The following is a 26925-nucleotide window of genomic DNA, read 5'->3' as shown; positions in this document are numbered from 1 at the left end:
TGCCAGCTCATCCAGACCCAGAAAGTAACCAGGAACGATGTGCTTCTAAGAGTACATCATCCACTCCAGACACTCCCCTCTCCTCTATGCTCACTCTCCTCTTTATACCAGCAAACAATATGGCGTAGCTATACCCCCTCGATCGATTTCGGCCTAGCTGCACAATCTCTCCATGAACACCTCAACATCCTGTTAGAACGCAGCTATACCCCACGATAAAATCGGCCCAGCTGCACACACAAACGTCCTACACAGGCCTAAGGCTGCCAGAATGCAATCTCAGAGAGCAACCACCTGATTGCACACATTCGACTGATCTCTCACTACCACCGCACCTAATGTTGGGATGCAGCCACCATTACGCAAATCACACTGGCTTCACACATATTGCGTGCACCCAAGCACTGTATTTTACCTTACACTCGCGACTGACCTGGACTACGGTCCCCAATGGCGATCAACTCACAAGTGCTTTGAGATCATACCAATGATATATAGGGCGCTATACAAATGCCAAATAACAATATAGTAGTACAAGCAAAAACACTTAGATGCGAGATACCTAGTTAGGGGATAAGTGCCCAAGATGGACGACCTACAGCAGACTAAGGCATTGGAAAAAAGGCATGAAAAGAGAGGTGGGACAGTTTAATAGGGTGCAGTAATGGCTGTTCCCCCTCGCTGCATCTTTCTTACCTTGTCAGTCGCTGCTGGTTGACAGCTGTGCTGCATGCTCCACCCGCTAACACTGGTTGATCAGTGTGTGACATATTCTATTGGCAGAGAAAGTGATGGCCTATATGCGTAACTAAATATCCAAATGTCTGGTTGCCATTTATCGATTACTGCCAAACTTACCCAAATTTGTCTTTCAGATCCCCCTCTTTTGTTCTCTGCTGTGAGCTAGAGGGGGGCTGGCTGAGTGCTGTGCCATGAACTTTGTATAGTTGTGGTTGGGTGTCTTGGGCCATGTCAGACGAAAGCGGTTTCCTAATTTTCTTAATTATGGTTGAGGCTGCTGACACAACTGGTCTTTGTATCCTATCCTTGTTTAAATAAAAGTTTTGAGAAAATAATTTCTGATAACTAAGACGCACGGGCGATGGGAAGAAATGTGCTCATTTGAGAGGGGTCCATATTAGATTTTATTTTCAATGGTGGGGAGATTACCACAGATTTGAGAATACTCGGCATTATCCCTTGACCAAAAGAAAGATTAGCCAACTTGGAAACAAGTGTTGCAGCTCAAAGCAAAATGGTGAGCGGCAATACCCTGGAAAGGTTTAAGTGCCTGTAGCAAGAGCAGGACATCCTCCTCTGATACATCGCAAAGATCAAAAATAAAATCGGGAGAGGTCTTCTGAGTGTCCATCAAAGAGCCTGTTTTTCTTTCAAATTGTCTTGAATAGCCATAACTTTGGAAATAAAAAAATGCATTGAAATTGACCTGTTGCCAATACAGCTAACAAAGTTGTTGGATGTTTAGGAGAGGCTAGGGGGCTGATTCACAGAGGTGTTTTATAATGGCGCAATAGGAAAAAGTTCTATGAATCGGGCCCATGATTTTTAATAACCGTAAACTGTTTAGGTTTACCTGCCGAAAGAATCTGGGTATGAAAATACTTCTTCCCCTCTTCTTGGTGCCAGTTATTTGCTTTATCCTGCACAGAATCCAGTTCCTCGCCCATCCGTCCTTGCTCAAACCCTGATACATTTTATATTCAATATTAATAGAAACAATAAGTACTCTGGTTAAACAGAACAGATAGCAGAGCATAGTGTAGATTAAAGAAGAAATGTAAAATGGGGAATTATTTTTTAATTGTATTAGAATTTTTGTTCAGTGCAGGCCCTACCCATAGGATCTCGGAGCGCCTTTCAATGTTCAAAGATTCAAAAGGGGTGGTGGTACAAATTACAAAATGTTATCAGGATAGGAAGATTAGGATAGACTAGCAGTAGCTGGAGAGGACAAGGGATTGATTATGTGTCGGGGAAACTGGTATGTCTAGGTTCTTTCAGAAAGTGGTAATGGATGGTGCAGTGTGGATGTAAAGTGCTAGAGTGGTCCATGCTTTGGTTGTCCAAAGGGTGAATGCTTGGTTTTGAAGGAGAATTGGTTGTAGAGGTGCACTCAATTGTTCACTAATTTAACCTACAGGTTCAATTATTCCATTAGGTTAAATTTCTCTCGGTTGCTCCTTGTTGGGTCTGTTCAACCAGATTGCAAACTTATTTCCAATTATTTTGGTTAAGAAGTCAATTAATGCAGTACCTTCAAATAAAAAATATACTTTATATAGGTTTGCCAGAAAAATGTTCATCATAGTAAATATTTAGATTGCTAATCACAAATTTTCATATGTGTGTTTCGAAGGGATTGTGTCCTCCGACGTATTCCTTATCTTTGATAGATCTCCCAGCTTGCTGGCCTCGGAATTTTATTTTTCAGCTGAGGGCGCTGCACGTCGACGTCCCTCGAGCCGATGTCCCTTGACGGCCTCTGTATCGGCGCCGACGTCATCACGCGTATAAATAGACTCGCGCAGCTTCCGTTGCTCAGTTCCGTTTTTCCGCGTTTCGTGGGGCCTCGGAATATCGTTGCTCAGTTCTTCAATCAAATATATACAATATTTCTCCTGAATACCGACTCGTACTCAATGGCTTCCTCACCCGAACCGACGACTCCACGGTCCGGCTTCAAAAAATTTCAAGACTGTGGAAAGAAAATGTCGTTGACAGATCCTCACAGGATCTGTTTATGGTGCCTGGGAATCGAGCACCATTGTTCAGAGTGCGAGGACTGCATGTCCATGACGGCGAAAGCCTTGAAGGAGCGTAAGGGAAGCTCGAGAGAGGTAAGGCAGTTAAAACTTCTTCGAAGATTTCCTCGGCGGAGTCGAGACATTTGTCTCCTCGCCATCACAAAAGACATTCTCGTTCTAGGTCTCGAAGCAGTTCCCATCACTCTTCGAGATCTAAGCATTCAAAAAAGATGTCGAAGATCCCCTTCCTCGTCTTCCGTTTCCCCAAAAAGGGTCTCCTGCCCCACAAAACATAGCTCTCAGGCTGAGTGGGAAGAATTCGGGGAAAAAGATGGTAAGCGCACAGGTCAGTCGAGTCGACGCCGTCTTCGAGGCCGAGAAAGGATAAACCCACGGCCACCATACCCAGAGCCTCGAGCACGAGAATGTCGTCGACATCCTAGAGTAGAATCCCGATACTCTCGAGTTCGATGCCTTTTTCGATGGCTTTGATGGCTTCGAAGCCTTTAACGTCTGCGTCGACGACATCGATGTTTTTTCAGCCAATCATGACGAATTTGGCTCCTTCTGCTCTGGAAATGGGATTTATACCATTTTCAAGACCTGATCACTCCAGGGTCTTAACTTCCATTTATGAAGAAGGGGAGGATTCGGATCAGGAAAGACCTTTTGAGTTGCAGGGACCTGCGACTCCTGCACCAGAGGACTTTACCTCTGAGGAAGGTAGGTTTAAAGACCTCCATGAATCCCTACAGGGACACTTCCCCAGAAGTGGAATTTGCCACACCAGACCCAGGGGAACATGCTGAAACCCCTTATAAAACCTTGATGGCAAGGATAATTGAGTTTATGGGGTGGTCCACACCATCACCTGCTTTTCAGCAAGACGACCTCAGACATCTTGGTCAAAGGTCCACAGGAGGATCCTGTGGTGCCATTTCATGCGGCATTACAAAGGAGAATATTGGCAAACTGGGAAACACCTGAGGTAATCCCAGCGGTTAACAAAAAATTGTCAGCTAAATATAGGGTGCCTTCTGCTGACCCTGAATATTTATCCAAACACCCAACTCCGGAGAGTCTGGTTGTTCAGGCAGCTACTTCAGCAGGTAGTAAATCGGCTTACCCTACTGTTCCACAGGATAGGGATGATAAGAGATATGACTCTATGGCCAAAAAAGTATTTTCCGCATGTAGCATGGCGTTGAAATCCATCAATGCTACTTGTACGCTCGCTAGGTTCAGCCACATACTTTGGGAGTGTGCTTCATCAGCGGCTGACTGCCTCCTGGAGGGAGAAGAAAGGGAAGCGTTCCTAAACATCATCAAGGATGGTAAAGACGCTATGTGCGAATCCCTTCAAACTGGCATCGATTCTGCTGACCGCATCAGCAGAGCCATGGCGACAAGTACAACAACCCGGAGATTTGCTTGGTTGCGAAAATCTGGTTTTGCTCCAGATGTGCAAAGCAGACTCTTGAATATGCCCTTTGATGGCTCGTCTTTGTTTGGTAAGAAGGCGGATGACAGTTTAGAAAAACTACAAACATCTAAGGCAGCAGCAAAATCCCTAGGGGCTGCAATCCGTCAGAGACCATATCGCCCCTCAAGAACCTCTTGGAGAGGTAACTCCTTTCGCTTCTATTCCGCATTCGGAAAGGGCAGAGGACAGCCGGTTCAAAGGGGTCAGAAAAAATTCACCCGAGGTGGACGGGGTAAAAACACAAAAGCTGCAGCAGCAGCAGGTGCCTCTTTACCTTCGCCATCTGCATCAGCCGCCTCCAAACCGCTCTGAGGACTCTCTTCACAAGACACCAGAAGGGGGGCAGGTTAACTCATCTGACTGAATGGCAGGCTATTACGTCAGATGCTTGGGCATTGGAGACAGTTGCCCAAGGTTACTGCCTGCCTTTTCTACGCATCCCTCAGTCATCCACCGGGGAACAGCTCTCTGAAAGTTCCAGATCTGCTCCTCTTGCAGGAGATTGTAGACCTGCTAGAGAAAGGTGCCATAGAACCGGTACCATTAGCGGAGAGGAACAAGGGCTGGTACTCCCCCCTACTTTCTCATACCGAAGAAAGACGGAGGACTGAGACCTATCTTGGACTTATGAGAATTGAACAAGTTCCTCAGGAAGGACAAGTTCAAGATGGTATCTCTCTCTCAGATCCTTCAGGCCCTCCAGCTCCAGGACTGGCTGGTATCCCTGGACCTCCAGGATGCTTATTTCCATGTGCCAATCCATCTCAAACACAGGAAATACCTAAGGTTGGCAATTGGCGGCTCTCATTATCAATTTCGAGTTCTGCCATTTGGGTTGACCTCCGCCCCGAGGGTCTTCAACAAGCTAATGTCGGAAGTGGCTGCAAGTCTGAGGGAAGGGATCCACGTCTACCCCTACCTGGCTGATCAGAGCTGTATCTTCGGAACAAGCTCAGATCCAGCTAGATTATGTCTGCCACTTCCTTCACAAACTGGGCTTCTCCCTCAATTTAAAGAAGTCACAGATGATACCATCACAGAGACTCCAGTTCATTGGAGCGGTCCTGGACACTTCCCTGGGAAAAGCCTCGCCACCAGAGGTGAGGGCTCAAGATATTCTGCAGATGGTCACCAAGTTTCAAAATGCCCAACGTCTCCCAGCCTTCGACTTTTTGAGGTTGCTAGGCCTCATGGCATCCTGCATCTTCCTTGTGCCAGAGGCTCGCCTGAGAATTAGATCTCTTCAGTGGGCACTGAGAACTTAGTGGTCGCAATTCTCAGGGAGAATGACAGACCTCCTTCAGATTCCGGACAAGGTGGCTTGAGACCTTCAGTGGTGGGCCTGCCAGAAAAACATCTTGAAGGGGGAACTGTTTTGGCAACCATGGCCGGAGATAACCGTAGTCACGGATGCCTCACTCACGGGGTGGGCAGCCCATACCAACGACTTGACCATCAGCGGTCGTTGGTCTCCATCGGAGTCCAGACTACATATCAACCTGTTAGAGCTGAGAGCAATCAGACTAGCGCTGAAAGCTTTTCTGCCATCTGTACAGGGGAAAAATGTCCTGATAATGACGGACATCACAGTGGCCATGAACTACCTCAACAAAAGGAGGCGTAGGATCACTGCCACTGTGCAGAGATGCAATGCAGCTCTGGTTTTGGGCAATTCAAGAAGGAATCTCTATCGGCAGTTCACCTAGCCGCAGAGAAGAACTTGACGGCGGACGCGCTGAGCAGGCAGGGCACAGTCTCCCACGAGGGGAAACTAGCTCAGGATGTCCTTCAGGAGATCTTCGCCCTTTGGGGAACCCCTCAAGTGGATCTGTTTGCCACCAGTACCACAGAAAGTGCGATCTGTTTAGTTCAAGGGAATTTCCCCCGAGAGGAGCTCTAGGGCACACGTTCGTAGAGGACTGGGAGTTTCCACTCCTGTACGCGTTTCCACCAGTCCCTGTCATTCCTCAAACGATCAGGAGGTTGAGAAGATTCCGGAGAACCATGAACCTAATTGCCCCAGACTGGGCCAGGAGAATGTGGTACTCTGACTTTCTGGACATGTCCATCTGCCCTCCAATTCGTCTTCCACTCAAGGAGAATTTTCTCTCACAGAAGGGAGGTCAGGTTCTCCATCCAGACATCAGAACCCTCAACCTTCACGCCAGGCTTCTGAAAGGTTGAGATACAAGGATTGGGACCTCCCTGATGATGTCATGGAAGTGTTGCTTTCGGCCAGAAGGCCAGCAACAAAGTCTTTATACCGCTGCCGTTGGAACAAATTCTGCAGCTTGTGTAGAGAAGAGAATATCGACCCCTTTTCATGTGGTACACCAACGGTGTTATCCTTTCTACTCTACTTGGCAAATTCAGGCCTTCAAGTTGGCACTATCAAGGGCTATCTCGCAGCGCTATCGATCTTCAAGCGCACTCCAGAGGAGCCTTCGTATTTCAAATTACCCTTAGTAATACATTTTCTAAAGGGATTAACTAATGTCTACCCTCCAAGACCTTTCCAGGTTCCTTTATGGGACTTAAATTTAGTCTTACATTTCCTGATGGGGACTCCTTTCGAACCACTCCACTCATGTTCGCGAAGATTTCTCACACTTAAAACTGTCTTATTAGTGGCTTTAACATCTGCTAGAAGGGTGAGCGAGTTACAAGCTCTATCTTGTAAACCCCCTCATACAATTTTTCATAAAGACAAAGTTGTCCTACAGGTGAAGCCTAATTTCGTCCCAAAGGTGGTTTCTGAATTCCACGTCACTCAGAAAATTACCTTACCTTCATTCTATCCGCCTCCCCATCCGGGGAAAGAGGATGAAAGGCTACATAGGCATGACCCAAAGCAGGCTTTAAGCTTTTACATCAGCAGACTTGCTAGGATTAGGCAAGCAGACCAACTGTTCGTAGGTTACGCAGGGCACAAATTGGGACTACCAATAACAAAACAATCCATTTCCAGATGGATTATTTTGGCCATCCTGGAATGTTACAAACTAGCAGGGAAAGAGCCTCCTCAAAATCTTAGGGCTCATTCAACCAGGGGTATCGCATCGCAACCTCCTCGGCCCTCCAAAGAAGGGGTGCCGGTTCGAGACATATGTGCGGCTGCCACATGGTCGTCCGCACATACCTTCACAAGATTTTACTACCTGGATTCCTCCTCTAGTCAAGAGACTAGGTTTGGCAAAGCGGTATTACATTCGGTTCATTCCTTAAAGGAAACATGGCGTTTTTCTCCCACCTCCAATTGCACACCACTGCTATGGGAGTCTATCAAAGATCAGGAATACGTCAGTGGACACAATCCTTCGAAGAACAAGTTGCTTCTTACCTTGTAACGTTCTTTCAATGGGATGTTCCTCCGACTTATTCCTTATTGCCCCTCCCATCCATCCCCGCAATATTACTTCCCTTGTGGTTGCAGCTTACGCTCCTTCAAGGTCAATAACCAATTCATGTGAAACAACTGTTAACGTCAAACACGGAACTGAGCAACGGACGCTGCACGAGTCGATTTATACGCGTGATGACGTCGGCACCGATCCAGAGGCCGTCAAGGGACATCGGCTCGAGGGACGTCGACGCGCAGCGCCCTCTACTGAAAAAATGTTTCCAAGGCCAGCAAGCTGGGAGATGATCTATCAAAGATAAGGAATACGTCGGAGGAACATCCCATTGAAAGAACGTTACAAGGTAAGAAGTAACTTGTTCATCTGTGGTGTAGTTCACACAGTAATTGTCTTAATTACAATTTCTATACATCAACAGATCAAATTTCAGCAATTTTTAGATAAGTCATTGCTTAAGTACAACATTAGGTCACAATATGTACTCTACTGTGAGCCTTTTCTCATATTGTTTAAGTATTATATTGAGTCCTGATTCATATATGGGTCTTATGTGGATGCTCAGGATATGATGATTTTCATATGTGCATCTTCTGTCTCTCACCGCGTTTTGGGCAAATAGGTGCCCTTCAGGTGAGGATATCAGACCCTTTTTGGTATTTATCTGGAAAAAGTTAAACTAAAATTAGAAGTGTTTCAATTTTTTATCAACTTTTTTTTATATATGCTTAACGCTCTACATTACTAACCCTTGAATGGATTCTGAGCACATATAAAATGCTCTCATCTAATCAGACCAGATTTCAAAATTCGCCCTTTTGCTGTTGTCACATTTGCTATTTTGTCATGTCTTTCTGTAAAGAAAGGACACTGAGTTGTAAAACCACATTAGCTGTTCGCTAATTGTAAAAGCAGTGATGGGTGATGACGGGTGGGACCAGTCGCTAGTTAAGCATTGGGCCCCACTCAGAGATCACCTACAATTTTTTGAGACTCAAATATAATAAGATCAACTTACCAAATAGTTATCTTTGACCCTGTAACATCTATTGGACCGACTCTTGGGTTGGTTTTATTCTTTCTTGAATGTAAATAATTATGGAGTTTGCTTAGTGCTTGCATCTCATGATTCATTTAATAAGTGGAATTAATAAGCAGAGGGTATACAGGCTTGCTCATACCTTGTTCGTTACTATCCTAGAGTCTTGCTCGTCTCAACCACTCAGGCAACATCTGCAGCGGTGAGTTTTCTGACACACTGTGAAGATCGCTATCTATTTCTTCGCTTTGCTCTGTGTTCAGGATCACTTGATTTTGTCCGTATGTTAGATTGCAGAGTGGAATGTGTAGAAGATGCTGACTTGCTTGCCTTTGTGTGTGAGTGATGGGTTTGAGTTTGTTGTAAAGTTAAGATGGGGTTTTGAGGTTGGTGGCTTTCAATACAGGGCAGTCTTCTTTGATGGAAATTCACTTGGTGTTAGGGGAGTTTAGGAAGACTTTAGTAAGCTATCTCAGTGGTTTGTATATCTCCAACTCTTAGTATCAGTCTGTACTAACTCTGGACCGTGGTAGAGTGGCAGAGCAGTCAGGCTTATCTCAAGAGGAAGATGTGAGCTGTAGGTAAGTACTGTGAACCTTAGCTAGACATGCACATCAAAGGCACTTATATTTATTTGAAAATATAGGTTTATTATATATGCACCAAAATCACTTTAAATACTTTGGACGTATACACTAGAATACTTAAGAATACACTTCAATGGACAGTTTCACTTTTGTGTTTGCACACGGTTACATTTGTAGCAATGTTGAAAAGGGACAAGACAATGTTATTGTATTATTGGTTATTACGCGCACCTGCGTTATTTTTTAAACAGTTTATACGGTAATACATTTACTCTGCAAACACATATAGGCAAGTTACTTAAAGGGAGGACAATGGTTAGTGCAACATTAGCCTGGTTCAAGGCTCTAGAGAGGGTTTCTTCACACAGCAAGTCTTAAATCCAAAAATGCAACCCTAGATAAAGGCAGTTCGGAGAGGTCTCAAAGTCTTGCCAAGCAGCAGAATAAGTTCCTGGGGATTTATTCCAGTCTCTAGTGTTACAGAAGCTGCAAGTTAACTAACGAGGGAGACCTGTAAAAAGACTTGATGAAGGGACACAAGCAGTGGCTTCGGTCGGAGGCAAGAGGGGGTTGTCCTGGACACCTCTGGGTGTACTCCAACGCTCTGGAGCGTCTTCTCGCAATCGGGTAAGCAATACCTTTTTCCCCATAGTACCTTAAGTTCGAAGAAAATGTTTGTGCTTGATCCTCCCCAATGTTGCAGCTCTGGATCCGACCTGTGGATTCCTTCAGTCATCAGACTGAATGCAGGACAATGGACGGGATCTCTCAGCAGCAGTCTTGAGGACCTTGGGCACGACTTTCAGCAACTCCTTGATACACTCTGCGGTTTTGGTGCCTTTTATAGCACCAACAAAGGACAGGGATCGCCCAGTCAATCTTCTTTGCTTCCTGCAGTCCCACGCTCTGGTGAGGGGGTCTGGATGAGATGGATTGGATCTCTGGAGTGTCCTTATGGGTTCAGCAAAGATTTGGACGGATTCAGCCTGTGCACAATAATGCACTCGCAATGGGCAGGTGGTCTCCTGGTATTGGGGTTCCGCAGCTCCAGAAACTCCTAGGATCTCGGGAGATGGCTCGTTTCAAAGTTAGTTGTTCCCACCAGCCAAATGGAAGGAGCCCTCTCCGGAGCTCTTCTGGCGCACTGAAAACAGGGTCAAGACAGCAGTGGTCACTTCAGTGTGCAAAGGGTCTGCAGGCATCTCTGGTCGTCCTCTTCGTTTACTTATACTTCCAGTGGTCGACTTGCTTTTCATTTTAGAAGCCTCACCTTTTATACAGTTCCAGCACACACTCCATGCAATCGCTCTCAGCATTTTACATATGGGGGAGTTTGGCTGTCCAATCAGGACAGCCAGACCCCCCCCCCCGTGGGAGCTGACCTATTCAGCCGCTCTCGTAGTCAAAGGACTCCTCCCCCACTTCCTACCTGCCCAGACACTCTGGAGCCTAGGTGGGTATACCCAAGGGTTCCCCCAAAGGCAAAACACGCACACTCTCCTCCCCCTCCAAGAATGGTAGAAGGGCTAACTAAGAACAACTGTACTCGTAATGGTGAAAAAAGAAGGGAGGCCCCAAGTTGGTAATTAGGTTCCCCTATTGTGCACTACGGAGGCTATGGTCCTAGTCTGCGGTATAAAACTACACAATAGTTGGTAGAACACGTCCACTGCCACCAGCCATAACTAGTAGATTGTCTGTGACTAAAAAAGTCACAGGAGCAGGGAGAAGGGGAATACTAGTTGTCTCTTTGGCACTCTACTGAAGTGCTGCGTGCGCCAATCTCTGACTATAGAGTTTTAGTAGAGATATCCTTAAGAAATATAGTTACTCAAGGCTATAGAAAAAAATCCTAAAGTGGACCCTACTCAACCCCAGCAACACTGCCCATTAGGAGCTTTGTGCTGCAGTAGTAAAAACACAGATGCCTTTATGAGCTATGGAGCAGACACTCCATAGTACATGTAGAATACAAAGAATAGAGTTCCAAAAGACAGAGCCCACAAGAACGAATGAGTGGAAAAAGGCTCCACTCGTTCAGGATTGAAAGAAAAAGGTCCAGAAGTCCAGCAAAAATGCTGGGGGTCTCAATAGGAGAGGTGATGAATCATAACAATGATGCATCTCCCTAAAATATGGGTATTGGGAGACAGTGAAGCTAGGCGAGAGCTGGGGTGATGTGTGGATGTTTGGGTAGGTGGAGAACGAGTAAGGCGGCTGTGTTTTGTTTGCCTTGTAGGGGGACAGGGTGCTGTTGGAGAGTCAAGTGAAGTGAGCATTACTGTATCCAGCTTGGGCAGATCAAGTGGTTGGACTGTGGTGCGTAAGTAATTTTGTGGGAAGGGCAAATTTTATCTTGCATAGGAGGTGTAGTTGTAGATTGCATGTTATGTTGACAGCAAGCACCTATTTGGTGTGTGTTGGAATGTGGAGAGGGGGGGGTTGATGGTGATGCCAAGAGATCCAACTGAAGTGGAGAGGGATAGGTGTGGGTTGACTGTAGCGAGTTCTGATTCAGGGGGTTTGATCAGGTTTGTGCCTGATGTTAGGATTTTCTTTTTACAACTTTCCCGCCATAGTTTCCTACGGAACCCCATTTATTTGTTCTGTTTTTTTTTTATCATGTCTTGACTTTCTGAAGGGAACTGAAGCCTTCAGCATCTATTGCCTTTTGCTCACTTGTTAAGGGGAGCTGTTCAGTCCTTCAGACTATTAGTACTGCGAAACTTTGTTTTCCTTTGCAATTATTGTACTTTAATACTGCACACAGCATCTTGCAGTGCAGTGGTGATACTTTTGTTTGACCCTAACATTTTACTTGTGGGATTTGTAGTACTTTTTATGTGCTTAAAGACAAGTTGGTGGTGTCGGGGAATTGTGACTGGAAATTGTGGAACTATTGGAGATGCTAATGTCCATTGTGTTTCTCCGCTCTAGTCCTCACCCAACATGGCGGATGCTCTTATAAATTTCAGCTCTGCCCCCTTGCCGGTGCGTTGTATCTGTGTTCGCTTTCTACGACGCTCCGAGTATTCTTTGTGATTCTCGTTTTTTCCCCTCTTGTTCCTCGTTAATTCTATTCTGTGCTTATTGTCCCCTCTTTTGAATACTCCTTTCGATCTCACTGTTCGCTCTAGCTCTCTTAGCCTTTCATTCGTTCTTTCTGTTTCTTCCGCCTTTCCGTCTGGTTTGTTTACTTTCTTTACTGAGACGTGCTTCTGGCATTCTTTACTCCAGCGACCCACTCTTGGGATCGTTCACACCCATACGACGCTACGCGGCGACTCCTACTTTTTACTTTCCTTGGTATCCGACGTCTGGCCGTTTCTGGCTACCTCTTCCTCTACTGCTATATACTGCCTTTCACGCTTCTCTGCGTATTTATCTTTTCCGCTTCTATATTGCAGCTTTTTTCTATTTTCACTCTATCGTCTTTCACTCTAGGGCTTTCTTTTCCGTTGCATTTATGTTCTGAGTTCTGGTTCTTCCCAGGGTTTTCGTTCTTCTTGCTCTACTTCGGACTGTATCTTGTGGGTCAACTTTTCTCTTACTTCTAAATCGATTTGCTTCCTATTCTTCCTCTTTCCTTCTATCCATTATATCTCCTGTTGACATTTGTGATCCACCCTCAAAAATACGTATCCCAGTAATTGGGTCTGCGGACTATCTTACCCAACCACTTCCTGCAAACTAGATCTTCAGGTTTTTTTTCTACCTTCTGGCTTTTTCCCTGGAATTGGAGGCTGGCCCCCGGGGTTCCCCGAGGACAGATTCCCATCCCTGTCAGGGTGGCTTCCGGGGGGGGCCAGACCTTACTTGCACGAGCGGAAGATCAAGAAGCCTAAAGACAAGACACCAAACCAGAAGAGCTGCTAGAAGGCGGAGACTGCTTCCAAGGACATATCTTCTGAAGACTCAGGGGAGGTAGAGCTGAGGTCTGACAGGTGGCAGCAGTTACATTCTTACTGCGTGTGCATTCTTAGTGGTGTGTACTTTCGAGTTTACTGCATATGGCTACTGAACGTGTCTGGTGCCCTTCATTGCTGTGCTGTGGGATTTTTGCTTCTTCAAGCCTTCCCAGCTCAGGAAAGTACTTTTTAAGGTCATGCACTTGCCTGGCTAAACTGCAGCTTTCGTGGGCTAGAGGGCCTGTCTGTCGAGAGTCGGCTTCTGGGGCAGATGTGAAACTAGTAGTTGGCCCTGATTGGACAACTATTGGCTGTTTCAATGGTGCAGATCCTTACCAGTGGTGGGCTTGGACTTCCTTTCGGCTCGAATCTTGGATAAAAGTAGAACCTCTGCAACTATTCAGATCTGAATTTGAACCATGAATCCCTTGTCGAACAGACCACTGAAGATCCGAAGACACCTTGTGAAGTGGCCTAGCATCCCTTGCAGTGTGCAACCTGGAGAAGCCCTGCTCATCTGCCTGATCTCCAAAGACCCTGAGCAGTGCTTCAGCCCCTGGACTAGTGGGACTGACTAGTCTCTGCCTTCTCGAGGATCCAGCCCTTCAGATCCTTCGGAAGTGTCCCTGGACTGCCCAACAGCTCTCTCATGGGCTACCTCACAGTTCCACGTCGCCAGCTTGCACCACGTGTAGTCTCCTCCCCGAATTCCAGCTGCACGCTTTTAAAGGAAGAGGTCCTGGAGCAGCTGCTGTGACCGTGACAGAAAAGACTGTTGCCTGCAAATGGTAATCATTGCTGACACTCTTAATCCTCTATCAATTGCAGTGTCCAAAAGAGGCCTACATCATTGTATTCTGCATTCATACGACCGGTTGCATCTTACATTTCCAGCTGACAAGAAAAATCCTTGAACCCACAGGTCCGGGCGCTTTTCACCAAGACAAAGGTTGGAAGATTAAACCATCAGACGATCCACTTAAACATATGCAAGGGTTGTAAGTAAGCATCAGTGTGCCTGTCCCGCCCCACCCCTCTGTCCTCCATTGGATAACATTGGGAGCAATTCCCTTTGCCTACTATCTCCATTCCACTCAGCTTTTGGTTTTTGAACATGGGTTGGGTATTCTGCCCCTGGGGTAGCCTTGGGTCTGGAAGAATGGACAACACTATCTTTCCTTTCGTAAATTGTTGCACACCTTTTAATTGAGTTTGATGCTAATCACCAAATCAAGCCCATTGCATCCTTTCTAAAGAGAACATTTACTGGTGAGAAACATTGTTTTGGATCCTGTGACTTTTGGACACAAGGCACCATTCATCTTGGGGGTCTGCACTTAGCAAGCTAGGATATTATTCTTGTGATTGGTTCCCATCATTTACTCCATCTAACATACCTACCTACCTGCATTGCTTGATGAAGTTATCTGATGTCTGTTAAGTGGACGTAATGTTGATTGTATATATTTGCATTATAATGTTGTGTGATAGTGCTGCATGCTTCATTTTTCAGTGTGCTCATGAGGCCTAAAATGAATATCTGTATTTGTATAACTGACTGTCTAACTTGAAATTTTCTGCTATATTGTGCAGACTCATTTAGGGCTCTTGACCCCCACTCATGCTCTCCTCAGACAGTCTAGACTGTACATCCATGTACCACCTTGATTGGGGTTTTGCTAACCTTTCAGAGCTCCCTGTTCATCATAACTAGTGTGGCCTCCTGGAATCTGTCCACCAGGCAGATTGTAGAAATCCATCTTAACACGGACGCCCCAAAGACGATTTCTGCTGTAGACCAGCATCCTCTACAATCACTGGCCTGGTGAAGCCCTGCTCCTTTGCAAGATCTTGGAAGACCCTTGTCGGTGCTTCTGCCCTTGGACTAGTGGGACTAACTAGTCATAACGCCTACTCCAAGTTTGCATTCCCCAGGTACCCGGTGTACTGACCAGATCCCTTGTGGGCTACCTCGGCAAGGATGTCACCGTTCCTTGTTCAAGCCCGGAACTTTGGTGGTTGCCAGCTTGTGCCATAAGGCACCTTCTCCTGAATTGTAAACTTCTGGTCCGTGAACTGCTTCTGTGACCACAACTGGAAGATTGCCTTTCATCTGCAAAGAAAGACTGTCGCTGGATCTCGGCTTCCTCCGCCCTGACAATTGCTTGAAGTGATCTGCGCTGTGAAACTTTGCATTCTTCATCTTCTGGTGGTGCACCTTGAAGGTGGACCAGACCGGAAGAAGCACTAGTACCAACAATCCCTGGGCACCCCTCACCCAAACAAAGGACTGAAGATCGTGTCCCCAGCATCTATGAGACAAAACATCAGTGGTGGGCGGGGTAGAGGGGGGAGGGGTTGGTGGCAGGGGGGTGTAAGTAAACGTAACTGTTTCTGTCCTGCATAGTCTACCATTAGGTTCAAAGCTCTTTGTCTTCTAACTCCCTGTTTACTTACTGCTGGTCATCAAACCTGGGTCAAGTATCCCACCCCTGGGCTAGCCTTTAGACTGGAAGAGAGATAACATACCTGTCTTTGGACAAACACTAATTCCACTTTTGATTCAAGATGGCGTCTGATGGATCGACTCCTCGCTGCACACTCCTCCCGGCGAATCGATCAGATGCAGCATTAGAAGTGGTGTGCTGAGGGAGTCTTGCTCCACCCCGCACCCTCCCCTGCAGACGGATTGCCTGTCTGAGCCCTCATCAGGGACCTGCTTCGGGTTGAGAATTGTGGCTTCATAGGGTGCAGACGTAGGGCAGGCAAAATGGCGTCTCTCAACTGAAGCGAAGAGCACCCGTGGAGGAGAAACTGCTCCTGCCTGAAATGGCCCCCCAGATGAGCTTGTGAGCATACTCTGTGCCCTTCTCGCCCTGACACCCCCTTGTTAGTCTTCGCCCGTGCCTCTCAACGGCGCTCCCCTAGGCACGACACCTGCTGGCCAGAAGTGACACTGAGCATGCAAGCCATTCTGCTGTGGAGCAGGCCCCTGGGCCAGCACAAGTCCCTCTAGGAACCCACTACAACAGGCCGCTAAGGAGTTAATTGCCTGGTCCATTCATGCAACACTGGACACTGGGGACCCACCCTAACTGGAATTTACAACGTTGGATCCTGCCGGAGGCCCCTTTTATCTTTCATAGGGAGCTGCATGGGGCAGAGCACAGCAACAGGATGCTGCTCTAAGGGACAGAACCCACCCCTCCCCTCGCATCCCACCCCACGAAGCAGTCGTCAACTATCCAGGGACCACATCAAAACTGCTGTAGAGTACCAGTGGAAAGGTGAACTCTAAAGAAGCAAAACCTACAATTAGAGACAGAACATTTGGAAAACAGATCCCAATGCTACATTATCTTCGTAAGTAACCTACTAGAAGAGGTGTGTGCCTGGAAACCCAAAACCTGTATCCAGTCTATGTTGGGGGAGATCCTGGGAGTCTCTACCCCAGAAGATAGATACATAATTGGGGTGCACCACACTGGTACTTGAAGAGGAGGTTCAACCAGGGGCCCAAGGGATGTCCTTTTGGTGGTGGCATTGTACGCTCAAAAGGAGAGAATTTTGCGTGAGGATAGATGCAAAGATCTGCCTCCGATGAAGGGTTCATACAATCGGCTGTACCAAAATGTAGACAAATGAGTCCAGTATTGAAGGAATTGACGAGGAGAGAAATCCGATAAAAATGGACCTGTCAATTCGGATTTGTTTTTACTTGGGACGGAATGCAACGGCACATCACCACACAGAAGGCTTCCAATTGCTGCAACTGGATGAGACGGACAGCAACACGAACAGACACAAGGGCTTGAGACACAGCAAACGGCCCTGGAAGTGGTCATGGACCCCATTTAATCGGCAAAGTAGACAGCTCACAGATCCACATTAGGAGAAAGGGCACATGAGGGGTTGGTTGGTGAGAGGGTCACGGGGAGATTTCGAGGAGAAAAAAATCATATATTAAAGATAAAGCCAATGCACTAGGCATTTGTCAGGTGGAGGAGGGAGTCTCTCTTCGTTTTCTCAGGGTGTTCCTGTTCCAATGTAAAGTGTGATAGTGCCCTAGTGGAAAAAGGGTCGTAAAGGACAAGATCTGAGTTTTACGGTGCGCTCAGGACTAGTGGCATGAGGGTCAAGATTCTGGAGTTCATAGTAAACTACTCTAAGTGTGGGTTTGTATTAGGTTGCGGACTGGTAGCGGGGGTGGAGGGAGTCGCACGAACAGGGAGAGCCGAACATGCCCTATTGGACATGGAGAGCAATAGAAATAGGCTGAAGTGTAAATGGTAAAATAAACAGTGTAAAATGCAATGGGTCTGGGTCAGTGACAAGTCAAGATGAGGGGTTGATTATTTGACATTCAAATGCTTGACACAGAGCATTAGGGGTCTGAACTCCCCTACAAAGAAGAAAAAAGTACAAACCAGAGACCATATATACTAGCTTTACAGAAAACCCATCTACTGAAAAGGAATAGGTATAGAGTGAAGCTTAGAAATTACTCACCAATCTTCCATGTACCTGCCACAAACAAAACGAGCAGGGTCCTCATGATGTTGACGATTAGCCTAAACATCATTATAGATAAAGTACAAGAAGTCCAGGAACCCTGCTACCTATTCTGAGCAGCAAGGGAGGAATTCCAGTTCACGTTTGCAACCATTTATGCTCCAAACATAGGCCAGGACGCTTTATTTCGCAATGTTCTTGCAATATTAGGTTTTGTGGTAGGAGATATAATTTTAGTGGGCAACTTTAACCTGGTAAGGTCCCCAAATCTCAACAGAAGACAGAACAGGACTGTGGTAAGTGGGTCAGCCTCAAATGTTTTGAAGAGAATGATGGAGACGCTGCAACTAAAAGATGCATGGAGGGAGATTAAGGGTCAACAGCAGGGTTTAACCTTTTACTCTACCGTGTAGAGGACACACTGAATAATAGTTTTTGTTTGTCGACCCCTGTCCTGGGTAAATTAGAGGACATATTAGGAACAATGCCATTGGCTGACCACGCTCCGGTCCAGTTCAAGTTGAGGATGCCAAAAAGGGGCAGGAATCGGTGGAGATGGAAGTTCCTGATGGAACTCTTGAGGGATCTGGTACTATGCAGAGACATTGACAAGAGAATCTGTAGGTTATTTGATGAAAATGCACAATTGATAACTAAGGGAGCAGTGTGGGATGCTCTTAAAGCAGCCCTGCAGAGGTGGGGCGGAGGGGGGCGATCTTCTGCAGCCCAGAGGGAGAAACAACACAAAATCAGAGCTACAGCTAGGCAATTGGACCTATTGCCTAAACGGGCTGAAAAAGCGCAATTGAGCATCATACAAAAATACTATGTCCAGGCGAACAAAGCCGACAGAGCATCGTAATGGAGCTAGCCACATCTCTTTTCAGGCCGACTGCCTTTGCCAAAGCTCTATTGGATGTGGAATGTTTTGGCATCGGGAATCCCAGCCATCTGACCATTAAATGCCTCCTGTATAATGGTGGGTAGCATTTGCTCCCAAACCAGCAGTTGTTAGACGATGGAGAAAGGCACAGCAAAGCACCTCTTACAAATGGCTGCATACCACAGATTGTGTGGGAACAATTATGGTTACAGGCACACAGTATGCAGACTTTTCTTGGATGTGAACAGCAAAGTTTGACAAAAATGTCTAGTCAACCTTTTGGGGATGCCATTTGATGTTTTGGCTCTCCGGCACTAAGACTTTGGAAGTTGGGCGAAATTTCAGAGCATCCAGGTAAATTCTTGCACTTTATCTGTGCCTTCATTATACTGTGGCAGAGGATGCCATTGGCCATATCCCTTCCCACTGATAGGACGTGGGCATCCCCTAGCCCACCAGACTCGCCGCTGTTATGTCTATTATGTCGAGACTGGACTATGCCAACTCCTTATATCTGGGAGCACCGGCATACCAACTCAACAAACGCCAAAGAGCCCAAAGCGCTGCCGCCAAACTCCTTGCCCTGGGACACAGAGACCACATCTCACCCGCTCTCCGAACCCTCCAGTGGCTCCCAATTGGACGAAGGGCCACCTTCAAGAACCTATGCATTACCCACCGAGCAGGGCACAAGACTGGCTCTACGTAACTACAAGAGAAGCGAAAACCCTACCTCCCATCTCGCACCCTAAGATCAAGCACTGCCCTCTGTCTAGTGATTTCAACCTCTAATTCTGTCAGGATTGGGGGATCTGCATTCTCAACCTTGGCCCCAACTCTCTGGAACTCACTCCCCCCACATATTCTACACACCCAGGACTACATGGCCTTCCGCAAAGCTTTAAAAACCTGGCTCTTTTCCTAATGCCAATTAAGACCATGTAAGGCCGTTGAGACCTTGCAACCTGATGACAAATGTTCAAAGAGATCCTTAGCAATGAAACCACTGAATGCGGCTACTAAGTCACTATTAGGGTTACTCTGAACACAGCAATCGCAAACACGCACTCTGGAATAGCGACCTTGTTAGATCAAACCTTCACCCAGACACTCACTTCTCTTATCACTATGCTCACTCTCTACACCAACACACAATTATAGCGCAGCTCAACCACTCTTTCAATTCGACCTAGCTGCTCACATACGAACAATACTTCATGAACACCTCAACATTCTGTTAAAACCCTGCTATACCCCAGGAAAATCGGTCTAACTACACACATGCGTCCTACCCAGTCCTACCGCTGCCAGAACCTAGTCTTGGTAACCGTCCTCCAGACTGCACACATTCAACTGATATCAAAAACCACCACACCTAATGCTAGGATGCAGCTACCATCAGGCAATTGCATCAGCTGCACACATAATCTGTGCACCCTATGACACCTTACTCTCTCCACTGACCTGGACTATGGTCCCAGAGGGTGTTCAACCTACAAGCTCTTTGAGGTCATGCCAATGATGTATAGAGCACTATATAAATGCCAAATAACATAACCACATCAGCCAATCTGCTTTAATATTTATTCCTCATAACACAGGTAAGCTGTGCTGGATTTGGAACTTTTTGACCGGAATCTACAATGGACTTCTGGGTCTTAAAAAAAAATGGAGACCAAAGCTACTGCCTACCTTTTCTGAAACAAACATCCCTTACCTCATGTCATTGTCTCTGCATCCATCTGAACCACGCCTCCTTCAAGAGACATTTCAGCTACTGCTGAAGGGTGTGGTGGTTTTGTTCCTTTAGTGGAAGTCTAGTATTCCCATTCCTTACTGGTTGGCTCCTTAGCAAACTCCTCTGAAAGGACTGGTTCAAGGTAGAGACCCAGAAGCAGATCCTTCAGGTGATGCAGGTCTATAATTGACTCAGGTCTCTAAAGCTGCAGGCAGCAATCCTTCACATTACATTAACAGAATATTTACCTTTCAAAGAAAATGATAGTAGTACAAAACAACAATTTAAAAGGAGTAAAACCCCCTCCTCAAGCAACCCTTCTACGCCATCCACCTCGGATGTAGAGACATCTAGTGAGAAGGAAGTACCTTCAGTGAAATCTACCTCAGCAACATCCATTCCAACAATTGATCTCACACCAGAGAGCAACCAAGTCCCTAAAATGAAGGTGTCCTTTTTTGGAGGGCTTACAGGGACACCGGAAGAATTCACGAATATATTGTGGTACACCAAAACAAAGATCTCAAAATATCTCACCAAAACACTGTAGATGTAGTCGAGGAGGAAGCAAAACACAGATTAACAAACTAAGGAGTAGAAACAAGAGCACAAAGACAAGGGAAGAGAAGGTGATTTTTATAATTAATCTATCAAACGATGTAGTCACACCAGCACTAACCACAGCTCTAAGTAAAGGGCTCTCTTTCAGTCCCACGTACAAAGGAAACTACTTTCAGCTACAACTGGGCTTGTATTAATTTTGCAGAAAACTGAAGCTAAAAAAACACTTTGAAGAAGTAATTTTAAAAAAAACTAAGTCTCAAACACTTATTCCATCACAACTCACAGAAAAGATGGTCGAAGACACTGTGGATTTATTAAACATCGAAGATGGCCAATATTATACTAAAGAGATATTCTTAGATGAACAGGGTATCTCCATGTACCTAACAGAACCCAGCCTTAAACCCAAATCAACCTTTATACCAACTTTATCTTCAGAAAATGTTGTAAATGATTTCACAAAGCAGTCAGTAACAATATACAGAAGAATTATCTCAAACTATACAAAGACAACATATAACTTAACCAAAGAAGAAAACTTGGCAATCAACAAATTGGCTAAAGACAAATAAATAATAAGAAAGGCAGCAGACAAAGGAGGAAAGATTGTTCTAATCAATAGAATTGACTACATCAGAGAAGGAATCAAACAACTCAATATACCAGAATGTTATGAGAAGCTATTGAACAATCATATACCAGACTTGGAATTACTTTGGAATGCAACAATTAAAACATGGCATGAACAATATTTACTCAGTGACAAGGAATACCAGAGCTTGATCTGCAAAAATTGCATCATGGCAACAATATATTTTTTGCCTAAGGTTCGCACAACTTATAAAGACTTTCCACCACTTCGACCAATCATAAATGGCATTGGCTCCATGACAGAGAACATTTCTCAATATATTGACACTCATCTGCAACCTCTGCAGCAAGCCTAGCTTCCTTTAAGGACTCAAAACACATAATTCAGCAGCTAAATCTTATACCATGGGAACAAAACTATCGGTCTGTCACATTGGATGTTATACAACTATATACCAGCATTCAACACAATAAAGGCCTAGAAAGTACCAGGTTTTTCCTCAAAACAAGATCAGTCTCATTTCTTGAGCAAAATAAAATAATTGAGATGCTACATTTCTGTTTATACAACAATATATTAATCTTCGACAATATTATCTTCAAACAACTCCAGGGCACTGCCATGGGGTCAAAATCTGCTCCATCTTATGTAAATTTATTTGTGTTTTTTTTTTTTTTTTTTTTTTTTTTTTTTTTTTAGTTGCAGCATGCCTAGAAGCACCCCCTTTTTCACAATAACATCAAATTCTTGGGTCGCTTTATAGACGATATATTGATAATATGGGAAGGAAATACTCAAGATCTTGATACTTTTGTCACCTATCTTAACAACAATCTTTTTAATTTAACATTCACCAAGTCAGCCAGTGCCACCAATATCGAATTCTTGGACTTAGAACTTTTTGTAGAAAATGCACAAATCCAAACCAAGCTATTCACAAAACCTTCAGCAGGAAATGGTCTTCTTTTTGCTACATCCCATCATCCAAAACATACTATACGTAGCATTCCATATGGGGAGTTTCTCAGAGTCAAAAGGAACTGTAGTACTGATTTCACCTTTCAGGATAATCTTCGACAAACTCACCAGAAATTTAAACAGGCCATGGACCAAAGATTATCAAAAATGCAATTAAAAAGGCAGAACTTGTATCAAGGGACTCTTTATTAAAGGACAAACCAAAATTAGAAAAAAATCAGTCCAAAAACTTCATTTATTACCACATACAGTACAGAAGCCAGAAAAATCAAACAAATATTAACAAAACATTGGGACATTCTACTCAGACTCAAGTCTACAAAAACATCTGGACAATCATCCGAGCATCTGTTTTCGAAGAGCACCAACTATTAACAACCTGATTAGTCGAAGCTTTCTCAGCCCGATACCAAACAAAAGAAAAATCTTCTTCCAAAAGGCAAACAAAGGAACTTAAAAATGTGAACACTGCAAATTATGGCCATTTATGCAACAAGGCAAAAAGGATATTCTCCTTCCAAATGGAAAAATCAAATACATCAATCAGATGATTAACTGCAACTCAACCTATGTCATTTATGGGATTGAATGTATTTGTGAAAAACTATATATTGGGAGCACCATAAGAAAACTAAAGGTGAGACTATTTGAACATGTAAGAGCCATCCGAAATAAAGACTTGAGATCCCCCATTTCGGTTCATATGATTACAATCCATCCAATTTTTGACATTTCTAACATCAAGATTTTTGGCCTGGAGAAAGTGACTCTACCGCCTCGAGGAGGAAGCAAGGAGTAACTGTTACGTAAAATTGAATGTAAATGGATTTGTATTATGGACATGTGTGTTAAAGGTTTAAATTGTGATACAGAAATGTATAATTGGCTTTAACTATCCTGTTTATAGGTTATACATGAAAAAGCAAATCATATTGAAATCTTTTCTCTTGTTATATATTCTGTGGCTGGTAGGTAACCAATGATTCCTGGGAAATCAAAATTTTAGGTTGTTTGAAATATAACTCTATAACACAAAAATAGGCTATATCTATACATTATATTTTTTTCTGGAAAAGAACATTCAAATATTAAATCTAGAATATAGCCTCTTCTGTTAAAGAAATGATATGAGGGTAACTTTACCGACCAGGATCATTTGCATCAAAATAATACAAGATATAAGTAAAGGTTAATAACATTTGGAAAATATTAGGTTAGTCTATTATGACCAAAACATATTAGAGATTTCTTAATTGCTTAGCAAAATTTAAATAAACCTTACTATATTTGAGTATCTAAAATTTACAAACAAATCTTCGTTTAAAATACATCAGCAAAAAAGAGTAATTGCAGACTAAACTGCAAGTCTAAATAGAGTATTATCAAAAACCATTGAAGAGCACAGTGAATCCGATCTACAAGTTCGATCCGTGCAATGTGATGACTTTCCCGATTCAAAATGGCCGACGGAACTAATAACGTGCGTGATGATGTCATTGCGTCATGTTAGATCACGTGGCCGCGTCATCACCGCACGAATACAATATAAAATGTGCGCGAAAACCAAATATCATCCACTCGTTCGGGAAAACTCTCATTCAGCTTATCATGGCATTGATGGACCAAAGAACTTATGAACAAAAGATGGAATAAGGTAAGCAAAATTAGCTCTGCAATATTTGGAACAATGAAGGAATAGAAAATTGCAATCTAAACATGCATCTTTTCTCCAAGCATCTAAAGACAATACCCTCTCACTACCTTCTCCCTTTTAGCCTTTTTTGACCAACTTAACCTACATATTGGAACATAAGGCATTTCTTCTAACTATTCATCAAGCTAAATTTGGACAGAAATTTGACCACTAACTTGATACAACCATAACTATTTGGATGAATGCCAACGTCTTCAAAAATAATTCACTATAACAAATTGGGTGAGTTAAACAGGTCATAAAAGTTTTAAATAACAGCAAAACCTATTGAATATCTTTGTTTTGTAAACAAACATAATTTTGGTCTTTTCCTTTTAGAAAACATTTCCTCTCCTGATGAACCATTGTTAGCCTCAATGGGGAAACACGTGTCGAGAGACATTTTCAAATTACTAAGGATCATTGCATATTTCTTGATGTGTAACCGTAAAAAAGGTGTGGAGCAAACACCTTACACAAATTTGATTTAAGGATCTGATCTTGGTATTTGTTGTGGAAACTATATGACGAAAAGAAAAGGTGTGGAACTAACACCCTATACTAGTTTGTCTTAAGAGTCTGTATATGGTAATTTTTGTGGAAACTATGCAGTGTAAAGAAAATACCTAACACAAATTAAGGATCTATGCATGGTAAATTGTGTGGAAAATATAAAGTGTGAAGAAAACACCCAACAGAAAACTATTATTTGTTTGTCCATTCTCAAAAACATTGTAAAGAATAAAAGTAAAACTTTCTAAATACCAATATCGAATTGGAAATTCTTCTTTCCAGAAAAAGCAACTGGAGCTCATTTTGTCAAAAACTTGTTTGACTCACCTTTGAACCAATATTTTTTCTAAATTTCTATGGTTGGCTCATGCGAGTAATTTTTCCAAATCCCCCTTTTTTTCTACATTGCATCTGTGCAGCAGCCACACAGTCTTGGAGAAACACTCATGCAGACAACCCAGCACATCTATCTAAGATTGCTCATTATATATTTTTTCTGTTTCATAATATAAAATAGCGATCGCCAAGGGAGCATTTCTTTTTTTTTTGCTGCAAGGTTTTCTTTACTAGCAATCCTTCACATCCCGATCCACCCCAAACATGGGATGTACCTTTGTTTTCTGGTGAGAAGCACACTTTTCTGGTTTGTCGCTCCCATTCAGCCTCACGTCTGCCTCAACCTTGATGACTAGCTCCTTTAGGCAAAGTCTGAGGAGACTGCGCTCATAAACATTGGGACAATGTGCACTCCCTTCATTTACGTTTGTCCTTTCTGACTTGCTTAACATACTTTGAGTTCATTGGAGTAGTTTTTGATTCAGGGCGAGGCCGTTCCCAGAGTGTGGCCAGCATACATGCCATCCTAGGTTCTTACAACCAAATGTGAGACTCTTAGCCTCGGTTTTCTTAAAGATGGTCGGGTTCATGGGGTCCTTGTCAGAGCTTGCTTCTTCCAGGCGCAGAGGCAGCACAAACGCAGATAAAACGCCTCCCTCCCCGTTAGGTCGCAGTACCTGGAGATAGACAGCACAGGCAACCTTGACCCTTCAGGGAAAGAGGGTTAGGGTCCGTTGGTTGGATATGTAAGGAAGTTAGGAACACCGGAAAGAGGTTAAGGGTCACATGCTCCTCGGCTCTTGTTCCATGAATTTGCCGCCCATGCACTCCTGCTCTCACCACTCACTCCTTCACTGAATGCCTGAATTCACCTCAGGCTTTTGTACTGGAGCCCCTCACCAGGACATCACATGTAAACATACATTAACTTAGGTACAGCTTAGATAAGCCCCCACATTGCAGCATGCAGGATTCCAAACCTGCATTACTTCATGCAGCATCTATAGCAATTGCCCAACTTCCCACCCAAACCTGCATTGACTTCATGCAGCACCAATGGGAATTGCCCCAAAGCAATAATGTACTTAGCTTCTGGCCTTTTCGTGTTGATTGGCCACAAACTTTCTCCAGGATTTCCAGTCTCTCTGCAAGAGCAAAATTAGAGTCAATACCAGTGCGTGCTGCGCGCGTTATTGGTTAGTGGTTTTTGGAGTCATGCGATTATACTTTTGATCACATTAAAACATGCGGGCATTGTTAGTTCGAGTCTCATGCGTGGTTAGGGACGTTATAACTCTCAGCGTTCCCTTCAAGAGTTTTGCGCTTCCGGCTAGCTGCAGGCTAGTGGGTTTCTGAGCCGCTTCTACTGCGTGCCCCCCCCCCTCGGGTATTACTGGCGAGAGGCGCAAGGTAAGTATTTGTACTTATCTCAGACTTGTACGCGGGGCCTGGGGTTTGCAGGCGTCGGGCGGGATCGCCCCGCGTAAGCTTGCCACCGGAGCTCCTGTGAACACGTCTTTCCAGGACGCCGGTCAGGATTGCGAGTGGCTCCCCATGGGCGCGGCTCGCGCATGTGCACTGATGCGGGCGCAGTCGCGGGCGTGGCAATCTTCCCCGAGCAGGCCCGAGCGGCCTGCTGGGAAATGTAGTTCCCGGGCTGTTCTCCATCCCTGGACCACGGTCCTACAAAAAGGGTGGAGAACGCGCCTGGAGTACTTGGTAGAGTGGTTTCTGGCTGCTTTTCTGCCCCCCCCAGGCAGATCATAAGGGCATTTACCCCCAGACCTGCCCCAGCCCTGACAGTCCTGCTTCTTCATAGTATTTTAAGAATGACTGTGGATGCGTTCGGTTCAGTGATGCCTGAGAACCCAGTGGCCCCAGTTCAATGTTGACATGATGGACATTACCCTGGTCACCCCACAGGTCTGCAAGGTCCGGTTTTGGTGGATATCCACACGCAACCGCCTTTTGGAAGGAG

The 26925-nt window shown here is 44.7% G+C and overlaps 1 protein-coding gene across 1 annotated transcript in view; it reads left to right on the top strand.

Moving 5' to 3' along the window:
• Positions 1-26925, top strand: part of TFCP2 (transcription factor CP2) — a 1231094-nt gene that overhangs the window by 890269 nt on the left and 313900 nt on the right. The gene's annotated exons all lie outside the window — the stretch shown is intronic.

This window comes from Ambystoma mexicanum, chromosome 3q (assembly GCF_040938575.1).
Source record: "Ambystoma mexicanum isolate Mex_15411 chromosome 3q, UKY_AmexF1_1, whole genome shotgun sequence".
Lineage (NCBI taxonomy): Eukaryota > Metazoa > Chordata > Amphibia > Caudata > Ambystomatidae > Ambystoma > Ambystoma mexicanum.
Note: the sequence above shows the minus strand (reverse complement) of the source record. Positions and strands in the feature narration are given on the sequence as shown.